This window comes from Corvus brachyrhynchos, unplaced genomic scaffold (assembly GCF_000691975.1).
Source record: "Corvus brachyrhynchos isolate BGI_N302 unplaced genomic scaffold, ASM69197v1 scaffold61, whole genome shotgun sequence".
Classification (NCBI taxonomy): Eukaryota; Metazoa; Chordata; class Aves; order Passeriformes; family Corvidae; genus Corvus; species Corvus brachyrhynchos.
The window spans coordinates 1,875,852-1,895,258 of record NW_008236478.1 but is presented as its reverse complement, the minus strand read 5'-3'; the positions used below and the strand labels follow the sequence as shown (position 1 = coordinate 1,895,258).

Genomic DNA, 19,407 nt, shown 5'->3' with positions numbered 1-19,407 from the left:
CTGCACAGCCTTGCCTCCCTCCCACACCGATGTCCTGGAAATATGCAGCCAGAGGAGGGAGGGAGAGGAGAAAGGGGGTTTTAAAGAATTATTATTATTATTATTGTAGTTCCTCAGGCAGGAAAACATCCCCCCTGGTTAAAGGCCGCCAGCCCCCAGCTCAGATCTTTGTTCCCACCGCAGTGGCTGAGCCAAAGTATTGGCATGCTTCATAACCACGTCCTTCTATCAAGTATGGACTAAGAACAATCTCCATTAGCTGACAGGCAGGCAGGGTGATAAATGCCCACGACGAAGGGGAAGGAATTGCGTAAAATAAAGAAGCATGTTCCAACAAGTCTTGTCAAAATTGTATTGATTTAATCATCTGCAGAAATACACATTCTGGGTTACTGTAGCGTGCACCGTGGGTGCAGTTTAGAGCGGCAACCACTCCACATGCTCGCTTGTTGGGTCCGAAGGTGACGGAGTGCAAGACAAACTGCCTTCTGATCCTTTTTTTTTTTTTTAAATGTTGTATCACAAAGGGCTATTAATCCTTTTTTAGCTTTATTTAGGACTTAACAGTAAGCCAAGTAGCCATAGGTAGGCTATGCTGTTTATGTACGCATTCCAGAGATGGGAAGGCGCAGGTAATTATTTACTGGCTTGGGGACGCAGGGAGCTGAGCTGGCAGCTCTCTGGCGGTCGGCACCGGGGCGAGGATGGGACCTCACAGGTGCAAAACAAATGACACCCCATAACCCCCACCAAAGGTGGAAGCTCCTTCCCTGGCTAGGGAGGAGGAGAATGTGACTACCAATTCCTGGCTCCTGGTCAAATCCCTCCCAGCATAAATCACCCGATTAGATATCCTTACGATTTCAGAGCTGCCAATATTCTGGGACCATTTCAGCCTGAAAAATAAAAATGACACCAGGTGACAGCAGCGTAGCACATGGCTCAGATCCAATTCATTTTCCACTTTGCAGGCCCAGGGAATCAAAGTTGAAGGGAAGACTTAGAGGCTGGGCCAGCCACCGGGGCCAGCTGAAGAGGCCAGGGGGAGTGTGGTGAAGAATGAAGCCATTGTGATCCCCTTTCCTCTTCTTCTGGAGCTGCCGCACTGGCAACTCTGCAGGGATCACTGCCCCTGTGGCATGGTCACTCTCGTGCTGCCGACTCTGATTGGCAAATCAGGCACAGGCCTGTGGTATTTGGCAGTGGTCTGGGCATTAATGGAGTCTCCTACTAAAGGGATGGCAAAGGAGGGAGAACTCCGTGGTACGAACAGGTGAACGTGTGTTATTGACATCGTTTGCGATTCAAAGCGCTCTACAGTGTCAGGAAAACATTTTCCCCCATTAAACAAACTATCTGCCAGACAGTTTCAGGCTCTGTCACTCCCTGTCAGTCTCCCCAGCAGCAGTTTGGCAGGTTCTGGCACACTCCCTGCACTTTGATCTTGCAAAAAGAAGCCTAGCACTCAAGAAGGGGAGGTGGCCATCCCTGTTCTGTGACAAGCTTTCACTCACTGTGGTCAGCAGGAAGTCAGAGGGATGCCCTGTCAAAAGGCAAGGATGTGGTCTGTGCTGGATTCCGGGAGTAATACCTGGCCCATGGCAGAGCCACATGAGCAAGCCCAGGGGAGCAATACACAAAGAGAAAAGGGCTGCCTACCAATACAAGGTGTCCCTCCCTGTACCTCAAGGCTGATGAGGCTTCAGTGACAGCAGCACAGGTCTTAATCCCAGCCCTGGCACTTCCTCCATACATGACCGCATGCTGCTGCCTGTGTTTCTGTGCCCTGTCCCTACAGACTGTTCAGGAAAAGTGCTGGCACACACTGATGTTTGCCCAAGGCCTGGCAGGGCAGAGCCCCACTGCCTCCAGGCAATACCTGTGCTGGGGGCCAGGCAGGGCAACAGAAGGGGTGGGCATCCTCTGAGGGGACACCCAGCAAGGCTTGTCCTCTGCAAAGGGATGATGATGCAGCAGATGAAGTATTTTTTCTGCAAGGACACAGCATCCTTTCAAAAAGTAGCAAATGCTTTCTACAAGTTATTCAGTTACAGGTTCCAAACTCCCAAACTACACAAATCTCCTGAGAAAATGCAAGTCAGTCAGAGAGGAATCTTGGAGCCACTTCAAACGTTTTGCCAGTAATTCATGCAATGAGATTAAAAAAGCCATTTCTTCCTTTGCCAAGTACACAGAGAGCAGAGTGTTCTCTATTGTGTAGGAACATCACAGCATGTAGCATTTGACAAGGAAAGGTCACTGGGGAGGGGTCACAACTCCTTTTTTAAGAGGTTGCTACCGGTGTCCTTTGGAAAAACTGGTTTTACTCTGTAGCAAAGGCCATAATTGAATGCCCAGCTAACTGGGCTGAAATACCTGCCTGTGGTTCCATTTAAAGATACTCTATTGGAAGGTTCTCTGCTCTCTATCCAACCTGGGCTCAATTGTTTGGTAGGTAAATCAGCATAGATTTATCATGTCTGAGTACTTCAATGCTCTACTCCACACTGCAGCACAGGAAAAATACCAGGAAGCAGAAGCGAGCTGAGAGCAGAGGGTTGGGTTCAAAGGAGTCTCGGGGTATAATATACCTGATTTCCCCACACTTCGAGGGACATATAGCATCTTTTTCAAGGGAGTAAGAAAGCTGCTGGGATCTAGCCCTTAGTCTGATGCAGTAGTACAAGGAAAGAGAAAAATAGGAGCCACAAGAAAATGGCCCCAAATCCAGCGATGCTTCCCAAACTACTTCTTCTCTTGCACTGACAGGTGGATGAGGAGCAAATTCCAGCCATGGCAGACCATCTAGTCTTCACTAGATGATCTATCACTTCCCTCATTCTCTGACACAACAGTTGTGGCCCCACGAAAATCAAGCCACAGCAAACAGACAGGCTGCTACCAGATGCAACAGGAAGGTCCTCTCTGGAAACACACAGAAAACAGTTTGCTGAATCTAGTGTCAAGATATAGGATGGAATAGGAGACTTCAAAATACCACTGGAAATTTTTGGCAAAAAGCCACTGGTGTAAGCATAGCTCCTGAGACAGCACAACAGAAACATAGATCCAAAATCCCCTCCCACTGTAATAAAATTGGAGCCATTTCATCATGACCGATTTCATTGTGTCATTATCAATTTATCCCATGTAAAATGAGAGATGACCCTCGGCGCCCAGGGGATTTAGAAAATGCTACAGGAGTGCGAGGAGCATATCAGGGGGCTCTGAAAATACCACTAGAATCTGTCTGCAGAAATCCCCCGACAATCTCAGACACAGACCATCCTTGCAGTGAGACACAATAGCTGGACAAAGCCAGGCAGCAGGGCTATTAGAGGATCCGTGGAAGTAAGAATGCAGGAAATACCAGGCTGTCCAGCCAGTGGTCTGTCTAAGCCCATAACCTGTCTCCAACAGTGACTGTAATTCAGAAAAAAACCCACACTCTGCAAGAGGTAATTATATAACAAGGTACAAGTAACAAGATTTTCATGCAACTTCCTCCCAAGCACTGGCAGTTTCCAGCTGGCTCCCCCACAGAGCAAATCCCATCCCAGAGCTGACTGTACCTTTATAATTCAGGATTTCCTCACAATACGCCTGAAACAGCCCATCTCTTTTTGTATCTTTCCAAGATCATGGCCTCATCAAATCATTGTGCTGCAGAGTTTCATCACTAACAGTGCACTGGGCTGAAATAAAAAAAGTATTTTTTCTACCAGTGGTGAGTTACTGCTAATTCAATTTCAGTGGCTGCCAATCACTGATTTCTAGAGAGGGCCATGAAAGGCTACTTGTTTTGTTACCAAGCGGACAGAAGGCATTCTGGTAGTTGTTAAAGAGTTTCTAGGAAATGGCAGAAGTAGAAAACCCAATAGAAATAGCAGGATGACTTCCATTTGTGTGTGTCTGTGGAGGGACAGCCTGGTGACTCCAGCTGACAGTAGACCCCCTGGCAAGTAGGGAAACCCTGTTTGCTTCATAGCTGCAAACACAATTAACGCATGGAATTTGTTCTCACTTGTAAACCTAATGAGCTGGGCTAATGCAGGGGTGTCAGTAAATCCCATCAACTTCTCTGATAGTTACAAAAGAGCCATTTCTTCACCTGAATCAGTGAAGCTTGCACAAGTCCTGTTTGCACCAACATCTGAGCATCCTGCCCACTGCAGCTCGCATCATTTCATCGTGGGATGTTATAGAAATCCCCAGTGGAAATACTCATGATTATATTGTGGGAGGTGACTGAGATTCCTGGGAGACAGAAAACAGATCCCCCATTAAAAATTATAATTTTCACCTTCGTAAAGGAACTTTCTTAAGATGCATTGCAGTGAAAGAAAACATTACAGGACTGTTCAGAAAATCTGTAATGTGATGTCCAATTTCTAAAGGTACATGGTGATAAAGTCTGCCAAGAAGCCAATGAAATTTTAATGTTTATGGCATGTACTTGTCACTGCTAGTCAACAAATTCCAAAAGTAAAAAACACCTAAAATTCCAGGATTTCACTTGATGGCAAAATATTAAAAAGCTCCAACAGTAGCTTGTGATGCGCTACAAAATGGCAAAAGCATCCGACCAGGTTTAGGGATTATGAAGTGGAGAGTGGATGAGAAAAGCCCACAGAACAACAAAGGGTCTAGCTTTTTTTGTATCTGTGGATTACAGCTTGAGGGCTCCAGCAGGTTGTGGGACCGGCAGTGCATATAGGGAAGGACTTGCAGGACTCTTGGAAGATACCATTTATTATTCAGCTGGAAACACAGTTAACGCCAGTGGGATTTGGTCTCCCTCATAAATGTGAACAATTTTTACTTAGAGCAGTCAAGTGACCAAGGGCTCCTTCAGCCTCTGGGACTACAGAGTACAGTTTTAAGCAGTTTTATTAACTTTAGTTTAAATCACTTCCAGTACTGATCCCCCTAAAGATCAAAGCTGCTCCATCATTTATACCTGGCAGGCAGTAAAATCCTTACGTAAATCTGTAAGTCCCCTTGTTAAGTTTAACATTCATCACTTAACACCACTTAGCAGCCAACCAGGGAAGAGTGTGCCTGCCAGGCCCAGACAGTCCCATCTGCACCTTTTGCAGCAAGGATCCAAGGAGTGAAAAAGGAGTCAAAGGCTTTGTCCAATATCTGCTCCTGCAAAAGACACAGATGGGAGACGGCCCCTGGAGAGTGCATCTCTGCTCCCCATTTCATCTGTGCCCCCACAGTAGCTGCGTCTGAATTCCTTAAGTTACTAGGAAATCTCAGAGAGCTACAGAAAACATTTTGTGCCTAATGATGCCTTCTTGGACCACAGTGTCATCAGACACTACATGTCCTGCTAATGAGCTTCTCTCTGTGCAGTGTGGAGCTGCACTGAACTGAACTCTCCCCATAGGACGGCACGGCATGAACTGGCAGATTAAACTTTCCACTGGACCAGGGACAGTTGCAAGGCACTGGGATGGCATCCAACTTCAGCTAAGTGGAGTAGGGATTGAGAACATGAATTTATAACCAGCAACCATCAATGAGGCGTAGGGAGCCATGTGTACAGCATACACTTGGGGAAGAAGACTGGGGACTAGGGAAGAGTTGATTTCACCTAATGTAGGGCAGACAGGACATGAAAGGCCATATCCATCCACTAGAAAATAGTGTAGGAAAATACAGAGGCAAGACCGTCATGACTTAAAGAAAAAAACCCCAAAAAGGTCAGAAAACAGGTATGTCTGACTAATACTTGAAAGCAATGCTTCCCCTCCTTGGATTTAGAAAATACATCCTGTTAAGCCAAGGATGTTCAGAAGGAGATCCAGGAGCCAAAGGCAGGGGCTGTAGTAGCAATAAGGTCATCCCTAAGAGATGTCAAGTCTGGAATGCAAACTGTGAGAGGGAGCAATGAAAGACAATGATCTTTAGAGAGTGTAGTAGCAGGAACTACACAAGATAACAAGGGGAAAACTATAAGATGGAGAGATGGATACCATCCAGAAGAAAACTGCAGCTACCTCACACAACAGTTTCCATTCCACTTGGTCTGGTACAAGTACAGAGTATCTGCTATGCAATGTGCCAAGTCATTTTTTTGGGAAACACTTTTTCTTGAAGTTCCCTCTTCTTTTTATGTCTCACTTTCCCCTTCCTTCCTCTCTGCCACTCCCTGCCTCCCTCCAGGCAGAGATATGTTTCTCTCAGCTGCTTGTGACTTTACTGCATGGGGGAAGTCAGTCCGGAAGGTCACCTCTTTCATCAAGTATTCTATTTGCATCCAAAATTGTATGTACATGAAAAATGTGGTCGTGTGTTGCACCTAGCTGCAGACGCAGATGAAATTCTGTGGAAAGCCTGATGCACACTAACCTTTGCAGATGGTGCAGCTATTGCTGAAAAATGGATTGCTTAATAAAGCATATCATCCGACATATTTGCTGCTTGGCTAGCCAAATAGAAGTTGTTTTTTGCACAAATTTCCTTGTCAAATTTGTCAATGTTCATGTCATTTTTGCTTTAGGTCACAGAGCAAGGTGCAAATTCTTGGCATCTTTACTAGTTGCAAGCCAATTTTGGCTATTTCTAACAATGAAGTGAATTTCTCTGAGGATAAGACACTCGCTTTATGGGGAGGAAAGGAAATCAGCAGGTTGAAGTGGATAATTTGTTTTCTGGGATTATTTTTTTTTTGTTCCTTTCTCTTTTCTTTTTTCTCTTTCCTTCCGAGGGATAATGTTTGCATTCATTTATGGACTTCGTTAATTTATAGCAGAAAGAGGCCTTCTAGCCTGTTAAATAATTTATTTTGCTTGACTATTTGGTGCATGCTGCACAGAGATTTTTTGCACTGGTGTAGAGAAAACGTATCCCTTTGTGCAGGAAAACTTGCAAGAGAAGAAAAGATCTGTTCCTTTGGCATTCTTAGATGCGGAAGTCAGGGGATTCTCCCCTTCCAACTGTCTGCTAGAAGAGTAATGTTTTTAAGCCTCAGAACCTCTTAGACTTAAAGCAACATAATGTATCTGTGTTGTTTGTTCTTCTACCTGCTCTACATCCCTTGGTTCTGCCTACAGACACATCCTGTCCCCTGCTCAGGTTTTCAAGCCTATTCCCTTCTTCCTGGGTTTCAGACCTTTTTGCCACATGGTGCCTTCCCAGACAGTCACCACAAGCTGCTCTGCTCAGAAGCAAAGGTGAAGATTGCCATTTCCATGTTTGCTATGCCAACAACCTCAGCAGGGGCAGCTTTTAAAAATGCACTGCACTGCCACGAGGAAACAGCACCAGCCTCAGGCACTGGGGCACAGTTCACCAGGAGGGCCGCAGGGAACACGGGCATGAAAGCAAACATGGTGCATGTGCAAAAGGGCTGGAGCCCCATTCAAGCCCTTCCTCCACACCACGTCAGGTCATAGGGAAGAGGGCACTTCTAGGTCTTGAAAATCCCTCAGAAGACCAGACCCTTCTCCTTCAGTGGTGCTGCATGCAGTGTTGGCAGCATCCACTTTGGGGTACAGAGCTCTACATCCAGCCATCCACTTCAATATACCACAGTTTGTCCAGCCCTCTACAAGGAGGGCTGTAATTTTGGTGTCAGGCATGCTATTTAGCTTGCATTTCCATTTTTGTTCAGTAACTCATTTGATATGGTGTTTCCCATTTACTAGTAACAGATGCATGCCTCTCTGGGCTGTGCTATACTCCTGCAGCAATTACCTTTCTCTTTGGAGGATTCATTTCTCCCTTTATTCCCACCCTGTACAAAGTCCTTTATCAAGCATACCTTTTCCAAAGATGCACCATTTGCCAAGTGCATCCTCCAGTGATCTATTCCTATAAAAGGAGGACTTTGCTGGAGGACATAGGCATTTGACATAATCCCATTTGCCTCCCAAATAAGATGTCCCTTCAGAAAGAACATTCTTCTGCAAGGAACATTTTATTTACAAGGTTTATTTTGTTTGCAGGTGTATTCCCACTTGTAACTTTTCCACTGCACCATTTTTTTTTAAAGGTCTTGTTTGGTAGCCAGATAGCCGAGACTGCCTGTGATAAAGCCAGCACAAGTGATTAATAGCAAAGTCTCTGCCATTTTATTATTAATAGCAGTGTGTTGACTCAATTAAATCCAGCCTGCTTTTTTTGGCAGGCCTTCGCAATTATACATATCATTATGGGCTGCAGCCCAAATGCATCCTGGGAGTAGACCAGAACTCCACATTAACTTTTTCTGGCTCTCTCTTTGCAGGTTGGCTACTGTAACATGTGGGCTATAACCAATCCAGGCTGCTTCAGGGATGGCAGAATAGAGGAAGAAGGACAAATGATGGAGGTGAGGATCACACCTAGAAAGGGCACACTCCCCTACAGCCATAAACAGCCTGGCAAGGATATCCTGTACCCACCCCTCCACACTGATCCCCATAAACACAATATAATCTGTCTGGACAGTACCTGTTACCAGCAGGGGTGATTTTCCAGCACACTGAGGGGTGTGTTCAGTAACCCCTTCCAAAATAGACTTGCAAGCAGCTTGGCCTAGCTTGAAGAGGCACTGAACTGAGGTTCAACTCTTTATTTTGAGAAAGGCTCCAGCAAACTGTGTTTCCTGGTGGTGAGAGACTGATCTCCTAGTAAAGTCAGAATACCCTAAACTCTAAGTACCCCAAAGCATGCAGTAGGCCTATTCTAGTGCTGAATACTTGCTGCTACCTTTTGAAAAATCCCAAGTAGCCTGTTGGGAGGAAAGCCAGTCATGGACCTAACACATAAGATCAGGACCAAGTTAAATTCTCAGCACTGATAATGGACTCCATGTATGATTCCAAGGGATCCTATATATACAAAGTCCTGGGGCATTTTCTGCAGCCTTCTAACTCAAGAGATCCATGAGTTACTCAGATCAGTCATTATTTGGGGGCACCAAGCTTGGGTGCCTAAATTGTCAACAGAGATGCACAGACAAGGCTAGGTTGCCTTACCTTGAGTTTTGAAGAGAGCTGGAGTCTGGGGACCCTGAACAGCTGGTGAAATGAAGCCTTGTGGTTTTCTCACAGCCTTTTGAGATAGCCCATCCGTAAATCAATGTTCTGTTAATCATGGGAGAAAGCTCCTTTTGGACCTGAATCTCATCAGACTTGTACATAAAGCACTTAGCACAGAGAGTTTGATCTGAGATGTAATGACAAATCACAGACATGAAGTGCAGGAGGAACAGCCAGATCTGGTCCCTTGCAAAAGCAGCATATGTTGATCAGTAGCACTGACCCATCGCTGTCCTGTGCAGACTGGGTGGGCTTTATCTTCCTGCAACCTGCTAAACAAAACAGGCAATTGCAGTGATACACTCTAGCATGCATACAGTCTATGATATCTCTCACTATGACTGCTGGATTTTTCTTCCCAAGCCCACTGCTCTTTGCAGCTGTAGATCTGGATTCTTCTCTCCAATGAAGCCTGGAAATGTCCCACCTTCCTGTAGGCATCAAGGACACCACCCTTCATCCTGCAGCATTAGAGGAGATCCCAACAAGCCACATCTGAAGGCCCACAAAAAAGAGTATGTCCTGTTTCCCATTACCTCAACACAGGGAGCTTTACAGCTGAAGGCTCTTTTCAGCTTGTGCTACTTCATCTTTCAGAAGCCCATTAAGACAGGAGGGCACACTATGCTTTCCATCCCAGCTTGGCCTGTCTCCATTCCTGTCGTCCATCTGGTTTATTTGCTGGCATCAGACAATCCACAGCTGTGGGGCTCTTGCTAACCAGGGTGGAAGAGTTTAAGTGCTTGGCCTATAATCTCCTCTCAGTGCCTACAATTCAGTTCTGGAAATAATTCTGCTGCTGGACAAGGGAGTGCAGAGGAGCTCTGCTGTCTATATTCCCCTGTACAGCTCTCAGCAGTGCAGAGAGGATATTTGTTCTCTTCTTTTTTCAACAAGAATCTCATTTTCATTTTTAGATAGCACAAAGGAGGGCAATGAAGGTGGTGAAGGCTCTTGAGGGGAAGCCGTATGAAGAGCAGCTGAAGTCACTTGGTGTGTTCAGCCTGGACAGGAGGAGACTGAGGGGAGACCTCACTGCAGTTACAACTTCCTTGTAAGGGGAAGAGGAGGGGCAGACACTGATCTCTGCTCTGTGGTGACAGTGACAGGACCCAAGGGAATGGCCTGAAGTTATGTCAGGGGAGGTTTAGGCTGGATATTAGAAAAAGGTTCTTCACCCAGAGGGTGATTGGACACTGGAACAGGCTCCCCAGGGAATTGGTCACAGCACCAGCCTGACAGAGTACAGGAAGTGTTTGGACAATGCTCTCTGGCACATGGTGTGACTCTTGGGGTGTCCTGTGCAGGGCCAGGAGTTGGACTTTGATAATCCTTGTGAGGCCCTTCCAACTGAGGATATTCTATAATTGTATGGTATATGTCACTGACCATCTTATGAAGCTGGACAGAGGAAACCGACTTTTTTTTGCAGGATATTAGAAGCAATATTCAATTCCCTTCTAAACACAAATTCTTTCCCTGCTGCCTTATAAACCAGACTTGACCCACATCTCAAACATGACAGAATGGGACTCAAGCATTACTCTAGAAAACCCAGCCACAGTTCAGTGCAACAAAGTTTAATTATCTAGAACAACATCACATATCCTGTTCTAGAGATGGGACTACTGACTTCCGGTGTGATGTCAGTAGTGCCCTCAGCTCAAGGCCCTTTTTAAGGGCAATTCCAGAGATTTAGAGAGGCCAAAATTCTGAAGCCCACTGGTAACAAACCAGTGCTTATTACCTCAGTGAATAAGTGTGTTTTCCTCTGAGGTTTCCCTTAACCCCAGGATGAGTGACCATCTCAGAGGAGAGGGTGGCCTCCTCTCCTGAGAGACAAGATGATCAGACATTTGTAAGGGTTGTGGCTGTCACCTCAGGACCAGTTAGTGGGAAGTGAGCTGTTATTGCTCCTCTGTTATCAGTTACGGCAGGAGATTCCTTGCCTTGTGGCTGAGACTGCATTGTACCAATGACTCACAGAACATAACTAAACCATGTAAAATGTCATCCTGTGTTTGCCATTAATAAGCTTTCAATTAATAACACAAATTTCCAAGAATACCCCGAGCTTGAAACTCCGCGCTGTGCTGCCTAGCAGAGCCGATCAGGGCACTCTCAAAGCCAAGCTGTAATAAAGCAATTTTGCTTTCCAGGAAAGATCACTCCTTGCTGCTGCAGCTGGAAGACCCCAGCTCGTGCACATATACAGACCATACTACCCCATATGGGAAAAAACATCCTGTTGCTTGGAGGATTGCAGGAAAGCTTTCAAACTGATGTACAAAGCCTTTCTTTTTAAGTATCACAAGACCTGATTCTGCTTACTTGCTGATATAAGTTACCCCCTGATGTACATGGGATTGATCAGCTGTACTAAAAGGAAGACAAGAACTGGAGCTGTGTTTAGGAGGGCCATAGTCAAAATCCAATGCATCCAAAATCACAGGTAGTAATGTGATTAAACCAGCTGACACCAGTGTTTCCACCTCATGTGCAGTTTTTCAACAATCATTGTGTACACATGAGATTTTCCTGTTGTAAGCACAAGTACACAGGAAACCATGGGCAGGTTTAGGCTTGTATTAAATATACATCAACTCTTCTGAAGGTAGATCTAAAAAGCATGACGCAGCCTGGCCATGCATATGCCCCTCACACACACAAAGACAAGGCATTGCCACCTACCCAGGCCCTGCACCCTCTGCTGCCTGTACACAGCTCACCTACCTGGAAGAAATACTTCTGTTTCGGGTATGCAAAGCCACTCAGCATCCCCAAGGACACTCTCTTCCACAGACACACAGAGCAAGGCATCTTCCTTATTTCTGCGTTACTTGTGCAATTCCTTCCCTGTATCTACAGTCAGGTACAATCCCTTGCTGTCTGTACACATCTATGTCCACAACATACCCTGTTGGTACTCAGGCATGCAGACAGACAAGCTTGCTCTCTCTCTCTCTCTCACACACACCTCTCCCACCCCCAGGAGGAACTCCAGGTATTGAGAGGTAATCCTCCCAGCTCACAGAGCCTGGTGAATGGAATAATTAATTTTCTGATGAGCATGAATATCACGCAAAGGCAGCCACACGGATATAGTGGAATGCTTCCAGCCAATATCCATGCAATCCGGATATTTGGATTCACCCATCCTCAGCCTCTGCTCTCAGCAGTGCTGACGGCAGCAAAGCTGAGCTTGCTGCACTGATTGGGAAGGCCTCACGGATCTGGCTGGCTGGCCTGGGTGGTAGGAGACAGCTGAACTGTAGTGCATAGCCTGTTCCTCCTCACCACCAAAGACAGGGAGACCTTGCCATCTCCCGTTCCTTAACCTACGGCTCCCACGGGAAGTTTGCACCAACTGCCTACCAACACCTAGCCCCTCTCTGGTCTCTGGGGCAGGGGAGAGAATTGTACAAGCAGCATCGGTCTGCTCAAACCTGACAGTCCTCCCCAGTGGTGAATCAAGGGCAAGTCCCTGATGCAAGGACACAAATTCTCCAGGCTACAGATCAAACTTCTCTCACCCCTAATCTCCACTCATCCTTAAGTCAACTTGTTCTCCTCTGTTTTACAGTTTAGGGTTAAAAATCCTTGTGGAGAGCAACTGCAGACACTAATTCTAGGGAACAGAGGAAAAGGGAGCTTAAAGAAGAACAGGGGATGCTAGGCAGAACAGTATTCTTAGACAGTGGTTCAAACTGCACCCAAACCCAGAGGATTCCCAGTTACAGAGCTATGATACTCCTAGTAACTAAGATATACAGCTATTTGCTTCTGTGCAAATGTTCAGCCAGTGTTGCTTTAGCATAATTGACCGGTCTAGACAAACAGAAATAACAGTCTTACCATGCTGGACATCTGAGTCCCAATCCCAGCTCTGTCTTCAACTTTGCATGTGTTCAGGGACAAGTTACCTCTGTTCCACAGCTGTAAGATTAACACAGAAATACTTGGCTTGACTGTTTTACCTGTGAGCTCAGATCACAAGCTCATCAAGAACTGTGGTCGAGAGAGATCAAGACAGTGTAAGTTGCCATATAAATAAAAGTATCCCTTGCTACGGTAGCAAAAGCACAAGCACATGTGGCTAGACACTTGCAGGCATGGGTTTTTGCACACTGCATGTGTATCTATGCTCCTTGCATGGTGCCACACACATCACATCAGCAGTCTCTGCACATACCTCACCTCTTAAGTGCTTTTATCTTGGAATTCCCATCAGGGAAGAAAATATCTGGCACAACTCTTTCCAGAAGACTTGAGGACAGGAACTTACTTATATAGTCTTAGATGGGAATTTGCTGAGGATTTTCACAAGAGATCAAGTCTAAGCTAAACTTCAGTGTTATAAAATCAACTTTCCATTGTGTAGGTTTGTATTCTATCAACCTTGTGGCTCTGATCCTTCCCAGTACACTTGGTTCTTTGAATTTTTTCATCCACAGTCATGATGCTTAGAAATAGTGCTGGGAACTGGCAAGTCAAACACTTCTTTGTATGTATGAGAAATCTTCTAATCTTCTCCTATTTTTCTATAAGAGGAGCTAGAATAAGAACCTAAGGGAATTATCTTACTGTAAAATTGAGTCTTACAAGTAAAAGCAGAGTCATGGAATGAAAAGCTAAAGGTCCTTAGTCATGCTGAACTTGCTTTTTCAGCTCCCAGGGTTGTTGCCCATCCACAAGAGCTCAGTATGTTGCTATTTATATTTGCTAATAGGTCCCACAAAAGAGAGAAGGGATTGTTGTGTAAGTCATTGCCCCAGTCCAGAATACATTGGGAAATTCCCACGGACATATACAATACAGAAGCAAACAATGACATCCAAATATCTGCCAAGTAAAAGATACATCTAGCTTTTCAAACGGTGACATACCAAAGTGATGAGGAATTAGTCAAAACCGTGGATTAGGTATGGGTTCAGACTCCACTCTCCTAATGCTAAAACAATTTCCCAGTCAAGTGTGGATGGGCTTGCCCTTCCCAAGACACTGGGATTAAAAACAAAACAACAAAACAAACACAAAAAACCCCCAAGCAAGCAAACAAATGAACAAATAAACACCACGCCCCCCAACCCCACAAAAAAAAAAAAAAGAAGAAGAAGAAAAAAAACCCCACCAATTAAACAAACCTCACAAAGGTGGAGTTTTCAAGCATACCAAGAGGGCTTAGGAGTGCAAGTCAGTCAGATGCGTGCTTCTAAGTCCCTCCACTGCTTTGGAAGACTTCCAGCCCTAGGAGTAAAATAAAAGGCAGGGGATATATATGGCTGCTAGGCTAATGAAGCTTAATTTTATCCAGCTTCTATTTATTCTTTGGTTTCGCTTCAGAGCATTGATTTCACATTCCTGCACCTTTTAGATATGCATATATATTTCATAAATAGGCAAATGTATATACACAAACCTGAGCATGGGAGTATGTTTATACATGTAAAGCAACTGGGTATTTACAAGCTGTTTCTAAGGTTATAATATCCATTGCTATTATGAACTGCTTCATTAACCTGTCAATCAGATTGCTTTCTCCCTTTCAGCCCTCTCCTGTGTTACTCTGTGTGCTGGAAGTGAAGCATGTGTGTTTGTGTCAAGTGTATTATTTCAGACAGTACAGACACACAGACACACATGGACGCATGCCCAGAAATTAATATGGTTTCATTGCTGCCTCCCCAGAAGCCTGGCTCTGGCCGACCCTCTGGACTTCGCTAGCCATGGAGATGCCTCATGCAGTCATTTATCACCCAGCCCCTGGCCAGTGGCTCCGGGATCCCGGCGCTGCATCCCCAGGCATCCTGGCTGCCGTGCAGGAGGAGGGGCATGTCTGCAGCATGGTTGCAGTTTGGAAGCACTGCTGATGGACTAGTCCCCAATAAACCCCCCAAAAGTGCTGATGTGCTGAAAGCAGCTGACACTGATGGATCTGCTCTCATCTTGCCTTTCAGTCGGCTGCAAGAGAGAAGAGAGAGAGGAAGAGAAACAAAGGCAGAGATTAACTCTTTTGTCACAGAGCTCTGCAGTTTTACAAGGCAAGATAAAGCTGCTGTCCAGGTTGGGTGCAGATGAGACCAGCTCAGCACAGTCTGTCTGATTCTCTATGGACTCCAGTAGGGGGAAAAACAGCCTGAAGTGCACAATGATTTACTGACAGGGCCCGCGCTGCCTAACTGAGCCTTATAACTTTCCTTGCAGTTGCAACCACAGCCAGGGAGACCAGCAGGGATGCCTGGACATGGTCCTGGGCCACTGGCCCTGGGTGGCCCTGCCTGAGCAGGGGGCCTGGACAAGATGACCTCCAGAGGTCCCTTCCCACCTCAACCATCCTGTAATTCTGTGATTCTCCCAGACCTGCACACCAGCCATCAAACCAACACTGCTCACACCAACACCGCTTTAAGCACCACACAGCAGCATCAAATCCACCCGGTGCACACCCCCGAGGTGTGACACAAGCTGCTCAGCCAGCAAGGCACACTCCTGTGGATGCAAGCTCAATAAACAAAGATGTCCAGGATTAGTACACTCCTCTGTATGAAGTCACAGGGTGGATTTTGTTTGTCTGTGATGCCAGGCATCAGAATCCCCAGATCAATTCTCAAACTGCCACTTGTGATACTCCTCACTCGAGCCAGTCAGAATGTTTTAATATAATTTCATTTAATCAGACCAAGTTTTACCAAACTTGAACTGTTTGGGGAATTGGATACATTTGCCTCAAGTTTTTCTTGAGAATGCCTTGGTTCCAAGGGGCCCAGATACAAACATCCAGTCTGCATTTTTATGTCATTCAGCTGCACAAGAAGAATTTGGAAGGTTTCCTTCTTCTCTCACTGTGCTAGAAACTTCAGCAGCTGCCAAGGAGCAGGATTTCGAGCTTCCAGATCTCCTCTCTGAAGGACTAGCAATGTATCCACATGGATGTGCCCCACACAGCCACTTAGAGAGTTCAATGCAAATAAGGTCAGAGATTCACCCATCTCTTCCAATGCCTTTGCACAGCCATATTTAACACTGACAATGTCACAGGTACAGCAGGACCCCAAATTCTCACATGCCCAGTTGTAGGGCCAAATGTCCTCATAAAGGCAGACTACACTACATTAAGCCTGAACACACAAGGAGATACATGTAATAATACTACTAACAAGAGGGTAACAACAATAATACTAATGCTAATTCTTATTAATAAAAATGTTAACAAAATCCTTGTTCCTATGGAAAATCTCATTTCATTTGTAACCTTGATTTCCCTTGATTTGAAGAGAGAGGTAGGATACTTTTCCTAGGTAATTCTAAAAACATATTCCTAAACTTGATCATTTTCCAGTTTCAACAGAAACTTCCAAATGGCATCTTTCAAAAACAAAGTTCAGATTTTTAATCAAGAAAAAGAGAGACAGCTTGTCATGAGAAAGCCACTTTACAATTGGGAAACACTGCTGAGCTCTAACTCTGCACAGCACTAATTCTTGCCTGGATTTTTCAAGCCTGCTTTATCGTGCACTTGTGTGGCACAGTTCACAAGTATTCCCAGGAAAAGCAGTCACCAGGTGAAGTACAAATTACCATGAATAAAGGCAGGAGCCAGCCCCAGCTGAATGCTAGGGTTGTTCCAGGGTTTTTGTCAAGACTGGGGTCTTCTAGCGCTGAGCCCTATGCAGCTTTACAAACACACAGAGAGAGCCTGTCAGATCTGCAATCCACCATCATAAAGCATATCAGTAAAGACAAGTACATTACACTTGGACACGGACACACTCCGAAACACAGACACATCACCACAGCAAAAACTCCTGCTCTCATGTACACTCTGCTGAACATGCAATCCTTCCTGAAATACAAACAAGATCTCCAAGTCAACAAACGGAAAATGTGGGGCTGGGGGGAAGAGTCTTGAGATTTATCTTTTTTTTTTCTTTCTAATTCCTAGAGAAAAAAAAAGGTCCTTTTAAAATAAACTAATAGTAAAAGCAATATTTTCTGAGGAAATTTTGTGGGGCTTGCCACATCATTTCAGTTTTTGTCTGTTGCCCCATGTTTCCTTTTAATGAAAAATTGTAAAAGCTAAGTTAGACTCCCAGAGCTTAAAATGGGCTTGCAGAATACTATTCCTGTCCAGAGGATGATTTAAAATGAAACCTGAAGTAGAGATCTGTTCTAAAGTCTGAAAACAACTTTGAAATTTTAAAGTTTTCCACCACACACAAATAACAATAATAATGTCACCATGCCAAATGCAGACAGTCTTGGAAACAAACCCACCAAGGTATTATCGATCATCTCTTCACATGTCCTTAATAAAATCTTGGTCTAAAATCTATCTACAGTATGCCATCTGCCACACACTGAGATGAAATATGGTGTGTGCTCTTGGCATCTAACATTCTGATGAACCATTTGTGAAATCTCTGCAGAATTTCACATTCTCAGTAGCACACTTTTCTAGAGAACTGATTTTCAACTTTAATTTTATCTGTGTGCTCCTAAAAAAAATAGATCTGCCTCTGAAGGGCCTAAAAGACGATCTATAGATTGTTATACAGCTGGTTTGAGCTTGCCTTTCTCACTAACTTTTGCAGACTCACTTAGGAACAGCTCAAGTTCCCCAGGGAGTCCTGTGGACCCTGTAACCAATATTTGGCACTTTAAGGAAGGGCTACATGGACTGTTTAAATTGAGATCATGGAGGCTTCCAGTCCCAGGGTTAGCCAGCCCCTGGCTGTAAACACCTCTGAGCAAAACCTGTCTTCCTCTCCATCTCAGAGTGCTGACAGGTGCTGAGAGGTGCTTAAGCAGGACACTTGAGCAAATGCCTGCTTTCAAGCACCTGAGGACTGCTGGTGGGATTCCTCAGGCGCTGCAGGTTGGGCACACGCACAGGCTGTGGAGAAGTGAAGCCCTTGGCAGCATCTCAAAGCTGCTCTTGCCAGTGAGTGCTGCCCAAGCACCAGAGCTCTGTGTCCAGGGAGTGCATCCAGGCAGGACAGGACTCAGCTTCCCAGCCTGTGCACCCACCTCAGTGCCCTCCACTCCCGGCGAGACCACGAGGGCCCATTTATTCTAAGATATGAAATTTGTGTTGTTTCTTTATTGTTCTTTAATGAAACCCTGTTTATTCTAGGCTTTTAATTCTTTCCATCTATTATGTTTAGACAACTCATTAACAATCATTTGTTATCATTAGACTTCAATTTTAAGCTCCTTTTCCCAGAGGAGGCAAGGCAGTACTTTTAAACATATTTGCATCATAAACAATTTCTGGGCCCCGTGTGCCATCTATTACCCCAGCCTTTCCTCCCTTCTTACTTGTGCTGGAAGGTGCTGAAACAGCCTTAGCAAGATTTTGTCGGAGTCCAGGGTAATTCGTGCTCTCCCCAAGCCTGGAGCCATGTAGGATTCTGTATTAGGACAGCAACCCAGTGCATTAATAGCAAACTCTTGAAATCCTAGGTCATGTAATGGTGAGCTGCTCCTTCCGCTGGGATTAATGACTACATGCTGCAGCTGAATTCATTAGGGCCTGCTAAAGATAGCATGCTAGCCCAGGATAATGCGTGGGCCTCATTCTGCTCATTTATGGTTGTTCAGCTCCACTGGATTTAGTGAAGTCATTCCTGATTTGCAGCAGGGTCCCTTGTGTACATGCTAGATAAGCACTACGTCACACTTTGCATTCATTGACAGCTCCCAGTGGGCAAAAATCTGATCCCTGTTATGTCGGTTAAATCCAGATCAACATTCACTGAGGCTGCAAGGCATCCCTTGGATATGAAGTAGCATCAGCATGCCTGCATGATGCAATTTGCTTTGGTAGAAGGGAGGTCCCTTAAGTTGCATAGAAAGCAGGAAAGTAGTTGCCATTCTCCTCGTGGCTTTTCTAAGTTTTGCTTGGTGCTATATTCATCATATACTGCTCATCACCAACCCTGACCAGCAAAATGCAAAAGTAAAGAGAAATTACTAAGCTGGCATCCTTTATGTATGTTTTGATCTCCAAAATCTCATTCCAAATTATGCTCAAAAAATGTTGGATGTGGCAGCCATGTCTCCTGTTTCCCACATCCCCGTGAGCAAGCCAATGACACATCTGTTCAGAAGAAGTTTAGCTCTTATTAGTAGCATTGCTAGATCATCTCTGTCAGTGCCAAGTCTTGTGCTGGTGCTAATGCATTGTCATTGTCTTGAAACCCTGGAATCTGGCTTTTAAAGTTCATCTGATGGTGCTACCCCAGGCCCAATAACATAACAGGAATGCACATTTCAGAACTGCTGTGTTTCACTAAAGCTCCTGCACCCTTGAATGGCAGTCAAAAAAAAATCCACTGTCCAAAGGCCTCAGTTCTGCATAGCTCTAAGCTTG

At 45.1% G+C, this 19,407-nt stretch overlaps 1 long non-coding RNA gene across 2 annotated transcripts in view; it reads right to left on the bottom strand.

Annotated features, from left to right (window-relative positions):
- Nucleotides 1–14,280, bottom strand: part of LOC108444661 — a 25,031-nt gene extending 10,751 nt beyond the window's left edge. The window contains exons 1-2 of one of the 2 annotated variants that reach the window (XR_001859288.1): nt 14,208–14,280; nt 12,891–12,971 (exon numbers count right to left, since the gene is read on the bottom strand). This is a non-coding gene — a long non-coding RNA (uncharacterized LOC108444661). Of the gene's footprint in view, nt 1–8,972; nt 9,309–12,890; nt 12,972–14,207 lie in introns of those variants that run through there. The other variant, XR_001859289.1, reaches the window with a different exon arrangement.
- Between the last annotated feature and the right edge of the window lie 5,127 nt (nt 14,281–19,407).